General features: G+C 30.8%; 1 pseudogene; it reads right to left on the bottom strand.

Annotated features, from left to right (window-relative positions):
• Positions 1 to 11,411: 11,411 nt before the first annotated feature.
• Positions 11,412 to 13,265, bottom strand: LOC123223475 (annotated as a pseudogene).
• Between the last annotated feature and the right edge of the window lie 8 nt (positions 13,266 to 13,273).

The raw sequence follows: 13,273 nt of genomic DNA on the forward strand, positions 1-13,273 counted from the left end.
ATTGTACGATAGCTTATAGACCACAAGACATTATCTTATGTCATTTTTTAGTGAGAGCGATTTTTCTTGAAAAGATTCGGAGAAGAAGAGTAAATGGTTATTTCTTGGAAAAACTAGTTTCTACCCTTTAATTTCTAAATCATATTTTTACCCAAAATCTAAATTTGTTAATAAAAGGGAATTCTTGATGAAGTGTTAGAAAGAAACCAGACTATTTAACTTTTGTAAAATTCTTTAGTATTTGTAATTAAGGAAGATGATGTATGAAAACTTACGATTTTGTCAAATCTTTAGGTGGGAAACAGCAATTAATAACCGAAACCCATCACCTTTGACAAATTGGCAATATTCTATTTTTTGGGGTCAAATCACTTATTACCACCAAAAGATTATTCATTTTTTAAGTTTTTATTGTTTAACATTAAAAAACCATTTTACCCACCCATGCATTATTAAGTATATTAGTTTTAAGAATAAAATCATTATTTTATCTATAATATTAAAAATAAACTAAAATTTTATCTCATTTTTCTCTTAAACCCTAAAAAATAAAAATTTCCCTATAGGTGAAAGTTTAAAAAATGATATTTTCCCCTAAAAGGTTTACTCTTCAATCTCTGACGATCTTTCTCTTTGGATGCGTTCTCTCCCTCCGATAGTCTATCCCTCCTTCGGTTGACGATTGAAGTTAGGAAGATGAAGTGTTTTGTCAAAAAAATGAATTTTTTCATCTTTCCAACTTGAATCGTCAATCGGAGGAGGGAGAGACCACTGCAATGAAGAATGTGTTGGGAGGGAGAGACCGCCAAGATGGTGCCAGAAGAGCGATCAGAGATTGAAGAGTAAACTCTATGGGAGAAAATGTTGTTTTTTAAATTTTAGCCTAGGGGAAATAATTACTTGTTAGGGTTTAAGGGGGAAATGAGATAAAATTTTAAAACTAATGAATTTGGTTAAATTCAACTATTTATGAGTGGACAAAAAGGTTTTTTAAAGTTAAAAGGTAAGAACTTGAGAAATGAGCAATCCTTGGGTGAGAATAAGTCCTTTGGCCCCATTTTCCCCTTCAATTTATGAGTCATCTTTTGAAAGAAATTAATAATAGGGATATTAAATTTTTTGCCCTAATTTGGGCCAACTTATATATTTATACCACATTTTTCTCACTCTAAATATTTCTACCACTTTATATGTTAGAATACCTAAACTACCTTTATTTTTAATATTGAAAAACTAGACAAGATAATACTATTCTCTTTATGCATTACAGAGAGAAAAGATGTGTAGATTGATGGTATCAATATTTGAAATAAAATTTATATATATGTGTTGATAAGATCAAATGAACTTAAAAAATTTTGAGTTTAAATTTTTTAGATTAAATTACATTTGAATTTAAACTTTCAAAGTTTAAATAGTTTAAATTTAAATCTAAATAATTTTTTAAACTCATTTGTTCTTATCTTCCTAAATTTTGGTTAGCTTTAATCCAACATTGAAACAACATGTGGAAAAATAATCTAATAATTGAAGCCTCTGCCACCCATGAAGAGCGTACAACCTGAAGGCCTTGGTGTGAAATCTTAACTTAAAATAAACCTAAAACATAAAAAACACTTGTGTTGAAACATGAAACTCTAGGCGTTAAAGTCAAGATGTAGCTTTTATGTGAAATCAAAGAGGTTGGCGTTGACGTCAACCTATTCTTTCTCTGTTTTTTATCAAAACCTAAATCTTCGTCAACTTATTTCTAGTTTTACTCTAATTACATTATAACAAAATTAAACAATATTACAACATGAAATCACAACATTAAACAATATAAACAACATAAAATCACAATAAAATTATATTTTACATAAAACTATAAACATAAATCTATCTTACATTATTTGATTTTCAATTATTAAAAAAGAAAATACAAAACATAAGGGCTTGAATTAAGAATCACAAATGCTTGTTTCAATTATTTTCTAACGTTAAAGAATCTTTGCTTCAATTTTTTTTTATGTTGCAAAGATTTCTTCCCTTAATGAAAGACTAATAAAAAAGAGAGAAATTTTTTTTAAATATGTCTTTTTATGAGTCGTGTTAACAAGAATATTTAAAAAAAAAAATTATAGTTTTGATATTTTTGTTAAGTCAATGAACTGTGTGGTGTGGGGTGTGGGGGTGTGTGTGTGTGTGTATATATATATATATATATATATATTAATGACGTTTAATTACCAAAGAAATATTAATGAAGATTGGTTCTAGTTCTATTTGGTTTTTTCTTTCTTTTGTTGCAACTTGTAATTAGGTTGCTTGACACGTGCCTTGCCTTTTCCTTGTTAACTTCATAATCCAATTGATTTATACGGCCATAAATTATTTGGTTTTTGAAACTTAGCTGGGCAAAATTCTTCTACCTATCATAGCAGTTGTTATTTATTACATGTAACTAATTTACTGTATGATATTAAGTTTAGTTGCAAGGATTTATAACCAATCTTTTATTGGTCTCAACATGTTCATTAATAATATCACTTTCTACACTTATTACGACTGTATATTCCCTCTCTATATAATTCACGTTTGCAAAGAAATCCTAAATTTTAAATAGGCCCAAAGACTTATTTCCACCCAAACTTTGTTGAATTCCTAAAATGATATCCGCTCAATATTAAAAACCTAAACTCCCAACTATAGATTTTTAAAATTGATAGAATTAATTAGTTTTAAGGGTAAAATTATCATTCAATCAATAATATATTAAAAATAAAAAAAACTTTATTTCATTTTCTCGCTTGGTTTATAAAACTAATAATTTCTCTTTATGATTAAACTTTGAAATGTTAATTTTCCCCTTGCTAGGTTTTCATTTCTCTGGCACTCTCTCCTTCTGACCATCAGAATCCCTTCTCCCCCTTTGATGGCGTCGATGTCTATGACGAACTTTACCGAATAAGTCTTCGTAGATTAAACAAAAATCCTTTATCAATTTGGCACTCCCAATTCGTTTTTGAAAAATTGTTTGTTTTGTTGGCACTCTTGATTTGTCTTTGAAATGTGTTTTCATCAATTCGACATAAGATATCATCATCCTGATGTGTCTTTGTCAAAGATGAAGATGTCGTTGAAGGGGGAGAAGAGATTTCAATCACCAGAGAGAGAGTGCCAGGGAAATTCATCGGAGAAATGGAAACCTAACAGAAAAAAAAAATATAATATTTCAAAGTTTAATCACAAGAAAAATTATTAGTTTTCTAAATTAAAGAGGAAAAATGAGATAAAATTTTATTATTTTTAATATATTAATAGTTAAATAATGATTTTACTTTTGAAACTAATCGATTAGGTTAATTTTAACAATCTAGGGGTGAGAATTTGCGTTTTGAATACTTAATAGATACCAATTTAGAGATTCAACAAACATTGGGTAGGAATAAGTCTTTTTGCCTTTTAAATATTGCAATATATATGTTCATAATTGATAGTCTCCATCGTTCTACGTTGCTTTCGTGGCCATAAAAAGTGGTTGGTTCAAGAATCTACTCCCATTTCAGAGAGGGAAAAGAACAACTGAGTTAACAATGTTTAACTTTGTAACTATCAATTATTATTTGCCCTCTATGATGAATTTAAGTCATAAGATAGAGATTTATTTATATATCTAGCACCATTTCTTCCTTCTTTTTTTTTTTTTGAACTCGTTCTTTGATTTATCATTAAGTTTCGTTTACCCATAGAAGTTGGTCCTAGTTATCTCCTCTGGACAAATGTCATGTAAGCTTTCAACTTGGTAGAAAATTCAAATTGCGATATTACCTATTCAGGCTATTGTATAACACAACACTTAGTTAAAATTTTTATAACAATCTCTACACTTATTAAAAAACAAATAATATCTTCATGATAATAAATATAAATCTCCAAATTCCTTGACGGGTTTGCTTTAAGAGACAAAAAAAAAATTATTCCAATAAACTATTATTTATTAGCACCATTATTTTTGTTTGATTTGTAAATAATAAAATATAATATTTTATTATCAATAATGTTGTGATAAATAATATAATGGAAAATTTGATTATCATTTTTACTTTATATATTAAAATATTATAAGATAATTTTGATTTTGTTATAATTTTATATTAATTATTAATTTTTAAAATAAAAATACCCTCATTTTCGGTTAATATAACAAGGAACATAAATATTTTTTTTAGAATAATAATATCTAAGGACATTTAAATAAATAACATCTTAATTTTCTTTTATTACATTCAATGAAATACATTAATTATTTATAATTGTCATTTTTTATCAAATATAATAATAAATTATATTTAATAATCTTTTAAATAATTTTTTTTAATAATATTTCATTTTATATCTACTGACCTTTCCTCCAATTACAAATAATGCAAAATAAAAAATAAATTGAAAGGATTGTATTTGGGATGGTGATGACAGTTGAAAATGCGAATAAATAGATCAATTTATAGCTAGCTAGGTTCATTTTTAGAATTTTCTATTAAATCTTTTTGAAAAAAAAAGGTATATATATTTATAATAAATACTAATTTAAATATTAATAATGATAATATATTATTATATGATAAAATATTATTTTTATTTTTAATTTAAAATTTTTAAATAATATAATAAAACACCATTATTATAAATACACATAAATTTATTATTTTTAAATTATAATTTCGAATAATCAATTTAATTCAAAGTTATTATTTTTATCTTCAATTCAAATTTCTATCGTCAATATGATGAAACTGTTTTATAGGTTAGAATAATTTAATAAAAGTACAAAAGAAAGGAAACGCCATTAGAAAACTTTTTATTTTTTATTTTTTTATAGCATTCGTCACTATATTAATATAAGAGCTTTTTTGTCATTTTATTTGATAAAAGTAAATCATAAAATTGGCTTTTTAGATACAGAATTTTTTCTATCCCTAAGGTATTACTTAATTATTGACAAATAGTTGAAGTTTTTAAATAAAAAAATTCCTTATCTTTTATAGAAGACATATTGTTGGGTTTCCGCGACCTAAATTATAATTAATATTGACAGCAAAATAAGGTGAAAAATGAAAATTTTTACTCCTAAACTCCATCTCCAAGATCTAAGTGTTGTTATACTTATAAAAAAAAAAAAGAGTTTTAAATTACAAACCTACGTTTTTTTATTCCTTCCGATTGAAATCTGTTGTGAATTCATTCCGAACACTTTCACTACTCCTTGTAACATAGTAGGACATCTGCTCATCCACACGGAGGCAACCATGAACATATCACAATATGAAGACTTGTTTGAGATATAGGTGATTGCTAAATCACCAAGGATTGATACATGAAGGGTGGAAGTTTTGAGAGGATTTCTTTTCTCTTGGGTGGGCGGCTATGGTTTCGAATACCTCAATAGATTATGATAAATGTCTCTATTTATATGAAACAAATTATAATCCTAATTCAACTCTTTATATAGTCAAGTCTATGAGTTATCCTAATTGCACATTTGGTTTAATTCTTTAAAAAATATTAATTGGATTTTTTAAATATCTTTAATATTTATTCCTAAATAGTAATATATATTTTCAAATATCTAAATTCATCATATTTGATATATCTTATATATCCTGAGGTGATTCCTCTATATGCAATTAAACTCAAATCTAACCTTCACAAATCACATTCCAATCCCTAAACAACTAGATTATTATGTTTGATCCATAAGTTATTAATTATATATACACTTAGATCCAACAATAAGTAAAACATATATTATGATGTGATTAAATCCATATTTACTCATTAATAGAGCTCCAAATCACAATGTCCAAATGTGATTCACTCTATGCTTAATAAATCTTTAACATTTTAATCATGTCTATTTGCTTTTTATTGTATATAACTCATAGACTCTTATCGGGTTAACAATGAATACATTTGTGATTAATTCACAATTGATCATCAATTTATTTACAAACCATGAGCTGTTTTTAGCAAGACATCATAAATACCCAATCGACAAAGAATTAGCATAAGATTGATGTTTAATCTTCCAATAGTATGGTTACTGTATATCTTTTTATTAACCGATATCTCATCAAAACTGAGGAACAGAAGTTGTGTCTACTTTAGTTTATCCTTGACATAAATATTTAGTTAGTCACACAATAACTACGTAATCATTACATTGACACTAACTTGTTCCCATTATAATTATAGATTTTAGTTCGTTGTCATAATCAAATGACACATTGAGATATATGTCTTCGTACCTAAGGATAACAAATCCTTTGTTGATCCACCATAATTTTGTTATACTTCTTGATATAATTAATAACTACCGTTTTAATAACCTTGAAAAAAAGGCTACATTGGGCTAGTGTTATACTAGTCCAACCACAATACATGTTAGTTATCTCAAGCCTAGAATCATATGCTACACCCCACACACACACACACACACACACACACACACACACACACACATATATATATTTACCATTTCTCTTGCTTTAACTTTTTCCCCAAATTCATAGAATTTTATAATATAAGTTATGTTGTGTGCGCTTTCTGCAGAGAGAACCGACATCTGTGTTTGCTTGTTTTCTGTTTTCTAAAGCCCCCAAGTACTTTGATTGAGAAGTCAATTGGCATACGAATTGTAGCTTATCCTCCTCATTATGGCGAGGCATAAAGGACCACATTTTTATTTCTGGTTTCTATTTCATGCATTTAACCTCAAAATTAATGTCTTATTTATTTAATTGTGGAAAAGGAAAAACTTCATAAGATTTGTAACAATTTTAAAGAGATATTTTGGGAGTTATGTCATGGAAGAATTTAGATGTAATTATTATTGTTCCAAATTGCAAATTATCGACCTCTGGCTGCGCTTCTACTTACATGAAAGCTTTCTGATTTGAAGAAGACAATCCATATAAAGAATACGATAAAAGATTCAATCAAAATTATTATGACCATTAACAGGACATATCCGCATCAATATTATCGGTTTGGCATATATTTGCCAACATATCACATCATGCTTGACTTAGAAAGAGATTTTTCAAATATATTTACCAGCAGGTTCGTATAAATCTGACAAATAAGGAAGACGATAATTGCCTCATAAGTAAATTTTTTTAAACGTTATAAGAAAAAGGTCAAAAACAAATCTTCGGAGGGGCCTGCCTGCTTCCTTTTGTCCTATTTCAGGCTGAAGGCTACATGATATGAAGAGTGGGCTATGGAGTTTGACGCCATGCAAAAAAAGAATCAAAGCACGGGCATAATTTCGTCCCAAGAATGTTGTTGTTGCCACTTGCAGTAATCTTCCGTCCCATTCAAGCAACATGATTACCTTAATCCGAATTTGTGAATGAAAATATTACAGTGACAATTACCAGTAGTCCTGCAGCAATCTCAATTATATGGGATTAAATGGACGACTCCTTTGGAATACGATAGAGTATGAACTATTCCGACGATGGTAATTGTGTTTATCTTTTTTCTTTTCTTTTTTTTGGGTCTAATTTCCGCCCAACTAAATCCTCAAGAAATGATGTTGTACTTGGAGAAATATCTTTCTGAGTTTACGCGCAAACACATCAGCAACTGCCGTTTTCCAGGAGATTATGTAGGGTCTTCCATTTTGCAAATTGTTAGTGATCAATCTAATCTGTACCAGACAAATGTAGTGTTTGGATTTACAACTTTCTTTGATGCTCTAGCTCTAAAAGGCAACATGGGATATTGCGAAGAACCGTCTATGCAGCATCTGAAAAATAGCCAATATTCTGCAACGTGCATTCATTTTATATCTCAAAGTGAGTTGGTTTTGATTATATTCTGAGTAACTTGCTCAGCCAAAGATGGCCAAGATTTGTGAGCATATAGCTGTCATTTCATCGTGTTACTTAATAGTTTTATTGTCGGTTGAAGAGACCTTGAAGAAAGAACGGCTTGAAACAGCTAGTGTAAGGTATTCCTGAATCAATTGTGGAAAGGTGGTAAGAGATAAAAATTGCTTATCAGATTAATTAATAAACAATTTAAGCTGTTATTAAGTTAATTAATGCAAATATACGAGCTTCTTATTGCTGTCGCTAGTCAGTTATTATTATTATTTTTTTAACTAAAAATTCATTCAAATCAAAATGTTATCATCAAAAGCTAAATCTACATCCTCATATATAAAATTTCATTTTTTATCATTTAAATTACCTCTCAAAGCTCTCAAAGGCAGTCAGCTAATGATTATAATGTGCTGAATTAAACAACACGACTCTGTATACTTCATGAAGCATTGCTATTATCTATATGGTTGATCATCCTGAAAGAGTCAGTGATTCCATCAGTTTTTTAGTGGTTGGCCCCTTGAAATTTTCATCATCATGGTCCTGTTGAAGGCTCCAAATTTGACAGATGTACATGTCCATTGTGCTTGAAATTGCTGCCAAAACTGTAAAGTCATCAATGAATAATGGCTGTTGAGTGCAGATAAAGGCACAGCCCCACATCTTAAATCTTCTTTGGACCGAAAAATGTACTGTGGAAAAGGAAGTAGCAGTGCGAATTGCCCACCATAACCCGACAAATTCAGCCCAATGTGTCCGAATAGCAGCATTGTTGTTGCAGCAGGACCACTCGAATGACTACCACTTATATTAAGCAGATCACTACTGCCAATTAGCTGGAAATTATATCAGTTGATTAGCAAAATATGCAATGTGCAACCTTTGTTGGAGCTCAATTTGTCCCTTAATGCCGCAGCGACATTAATAAATTCACTGCCAGCATTGCAGCAAGATGAGAAGTGAGTTCTATATTACGGATGATGAAGACAAGTCAACAATGCCGACATGCCAATGGCAGGTAACTTAAATGAATTAGCAGGCAGCAATAAATGAAAAGGGGCTGACTCAGTTGAAACTGAAAATAGCAGCTGCTGTCTAAACTAAGATACGAAACTAAGGGAGCTCTACGGCCAGTTTTCAATGAGGTCGCTGACAAACATGTTTAACAACTAAGGGAGCTCTACGGCCAGTTTTCAATGAGGTCGCTGACAAACATGTTTAACAATTGCTGGATTTCTCAAGATTAAGACAGTATGTCAACAAGAGTGATCGACATACTACAAGACAAACATCAAGTGGTACATGCCTGATGCTGAAATGGGGGCATTTCCAGGTCTTCTTGTCAGGGAAGTTATATGTCACATACCTCATTCGAATTCTAGAGGATAATGAATTAGTATACCTTGGCTTAAAAAGATAATCCCTACTAGTGACAAATGCAACAGCACTCATTGTGGTTAAGAACAAATCAACCCCACCTAGGCGGTGGAGCAAAATATCCTAAAAGCTGAAGTTGTCATTCACTCTTTTTCTTCGGAAAAGCAAATCCCTCTTCTTGGGGGACCATTCCTTCATCATATAACTCTTGGATTTGCAAAATCACTCACCACCATCCATGTTTGAGATGAACTTAAGCTGGGCATAGATTCAGTAATTTTTTTATGAATAATACTTTATCTTTAATTTTGAGTATACAAATAAATTTCAAAATAGATACATATAGTTTTATTAATTTAAAAAAAAGTAAAAGTATGCGTACACATATGCTTATCCTTACTAATAATAAAAAATTAACTTTGCATATATAAATTATTAATATATATGTATGATTAAATTAACATGTTGCTGACAATAATAAAAAAAAAAAGATATAATCTTATTGAAATATTCTCTTATGTTAAAATGTGAAGACATGGAGAAAATTGCCACAAATCAAAAGTGAGAAGCTAGGGGTAAAGGCAATAGAAGAAAACAACACTAAATCAAGAGACGGGGGCTAAATGAAGAGCTTGACAATAATGACTAGGGTTTGCTCAGCCACCCTCGATCTATGTCATACAAGAGCAGTGCCAAGGTGAAGTCGACGAATCTAAATATGCTTTCAAATCGAGGCGTTGGGGTTGACTCAAATCCAGTTAGGTGGGGACAGCAGTTATGCCCTTGAGTGCTTACACAGGTGGCAACAAGCTGCATTGCTAGGCATTTGGGATAGTTGTTGTGTGGTCCATATGATACAGGTTTGGTAGCTAGATCTGATATAACGTTTTTCTGGCGTCAAAAGACCAAGCATTATTGTAAGGAGGACATAACTTAAGATCTGGTAGATATAGCAAATCTGATGAGATCTAGTGAAAAAACGGTGGTGGTGTGGGTGGGGAAGGTCGATGGACGTGTGTGTAGGGAAGAGTGGTGGTAGGTGGTGGGCAATGGTGTTGTGGGGATAAATTTAATTTAGAACGAAGACATCATTGTTTTAATACTTATTTGAATAAGGTAAAATAGTCATAATAAGGATTTAGAGTTATGAGAATTTTTTTTTGTTTAAAAAATTAAAAGAACAACAAAATTAAGAATTATTTCAATAATTTTTTAATATTTAATAGGAATATCATAATTATATTATATCTATATTATCTCCCATTTATCTAGGTAATAAAAAAATCATATTCTTTTATTATGTGATGAACTAAATAATACAATATTAATAATAATAAATAGATTATTAAAATAATAAATACCTTATTTATTGTTTGAATGTTTCTATTTTTGTCACTCAAATTATTCTATCTAATGGCATGGTATGAGATCGGGCCATGACCTTAATGGACCATGACTGTCTAAGAACCCACCATGATTTCAATCTTCCTTTCCCTGTTTTCGCAGCTTCACCATCAGAACTAGGTTTTTACTATAGTCTTTACATTTGTAAGGTTGTGTCATGTCATCCTAACCTAACTTGTCTAAAACAGCATAAATTTCTTTCTTGTTTCGTGTTCATGTTAGAACATTTAAAAACTTTTTCGATTTTATATCCACCTTATTAACCTTGCTAAACATTATAAGAAACACAAACATGCATTTCTGATTCTTGCGGTCCATCAAATTATCAATCGTCCATCAAGTTAAGCTACTGCATACTGTTTATTTGAGACCTCATTCTTGTGTAAGAATGGGCAGTTGTTTGTTTTAAATACCACATTTGCATTTCACTAGGATGTGTGTTGTTGAAATGATCCTACAGAATTACATAATTTACTTATAATTCAAAGGGGACAAACCATGTTCAAAGATCATGATTATATGCAACAACATAGCCCGGAAGTTCCAAGAAACAAAGGAGCCGATTTAAGCAAACATTTTTAACGCCAAATGACAACTGACAGATTTACTAAGATTTTAAGCCAATTGTGTCAAAGCTTCTTCTGCACTGAATCACAATCAAGTAGAAGATGGCACAGAAGCTCTGAAAGTTTACATTATGTGCGAGCATCTTAAATATAAAGCCACAAGTAGTATTGATCACAATTTACGGCCTAAATTCTAGCTTAAATCTGAACTTGCAACAAGAATCCGGAATTTCACTGGTGTTTTAATGCTTCCCATCGTATCATATGCAATACCAATATTATTACTATGCATCTACTTCATTGCCAAATCTGCATTGCCTGATTTTCTTAAGGCATTTATCACATGTTCCCGGTATTTCTCTATCCCAGTCAACAATCCCATCAGCCACTTTAAAGGCCTCCTTGATACGACCAGCTTTGCACAAACTACAAAGCATCAATCACTTCTTCAAAAGCTCCTTCAGGAATGACACCCGTGGGAGCCAGATCATCCAAAGTCTTACAAGCCCTGGTTACCTTGCTTGACAGACAGTCCAACAGAGAGAGCCATAAAAGAAGATGCAGCTGATGTGATACCGTTATCAATCATAATATCCCGCAGCTTTATTGCCTCATCTCTATGTATGTATAAGGATAAAATGTCTGATCACATCCTCCATCTTCCATTCCCTTAAAAGCTGCTAAATCCTCATCAATCTTTCCACACCTAGCAAGGGCATCAATAAGCGCATTGTAACAGTTTGACTACCGTGGGCATCACTTCTCAACCATCTCTTCGAAGAATTCCTCAGCAGCTACATCCACTCTTCCAGCCTTCCCTGGACCATCAATGAGATTAGAGTAAAACATAGTATTAACCACAATACCATACCCTACAAAGAACTCAAAATATTCCATGGCCTCCTCCAATTGCCCATTCTTACAAAGACCATTAACAATAACTCCATAAGTAGCCTAATCTGGCTCAACCCCTTGTTTTTCATCCTCTCAACCATATTTATAGCGTCATGCATAGTACCAGCTTTCGCATATGAATCTATCAAAGCTGTATAAACTGCTGCATTTGGCTCGCAACCACCTTTTAATCATAATCCCAAAAGAGAATATCCTTCCATACATTTCCCTTCTTTACAAAGCCCTCCAATTACTAAACCATATGCTTGAGGGGGAATTTCAATTCCTTTTTCTTCTATTTCATGATATAAACACAAACACGAATAGAAAACTCCCTCTGAATAACACACTTGCATCAAAGTCATACAAATAATCTTATCTGGCTCCACATCCCCATACCTTTAAACATCTCCATTGCTTTCCGGGTTATTCCCACTTTACAATACCCTTTAATCATCGTGTATATAAGTCACAGTATCAGGTCTAATATTCCCATTCCCCATTATCTCACAACCCTCACAGCAGATTCAATAAACATCCAAATAACTAACCCATTCACCAAAAAAAAAATCATAGGTATACAAGCTTGGCTCAATCCCATTCTCTTTCATCCTTCTCCAGACCTACAGTAATTCCTCAACCATCCCCAACCCCACAAAGCTCTTAATCAAAGAATTAGCACCAGAAACCGTCATTAAAAATCCCTTCTGCTTCAAGTCACTAAACATTAATCTAACCCTGTCCAAGCCACTGGATAAAGATAAACAATCAAACAAAGAAATGTAAGTTTCAAGCCTATGAGCTTACTAGCCCAAGTAAAGAACCTCGAAGCAACATCAGGTTTTTGACTAAGATCGTTTTTTATTAGTACACAAAAAAAGAACTATTTTCTATTATGTTAGTATTTTTTTATTTTAAACATTCCAATATGCGTTATTTTATACTAATAAATTATTTTAAAAATTTAGGGATGCATATATTGTGAAAATAACAAAGACAATTGATAGTGGAATTTTTTAGGACAATTTGATTGATAAAACAGAAAATTCTATATATATATATATATATATATATATATATATATATATATATATATATATATATATATATATATATATAAAAGAGTATATACTCAACTTTGTTCTACTATCATATTAAATT

This window comes from Mangifera indica, chromosome 8 (assembly GCF_011075055.1).
Source record: "Mangifera indica cultivar Alphonso chromosome 8, CATAS_Mindica_2.1, whole genome shotgun sequence".
Lineage (NCBI taxonomy): Eukaryota > Viridiplantae > Streptophyta > Magnoliopsida > Sapindales > Anacardiaceae > Mangifera > Mangifera indica.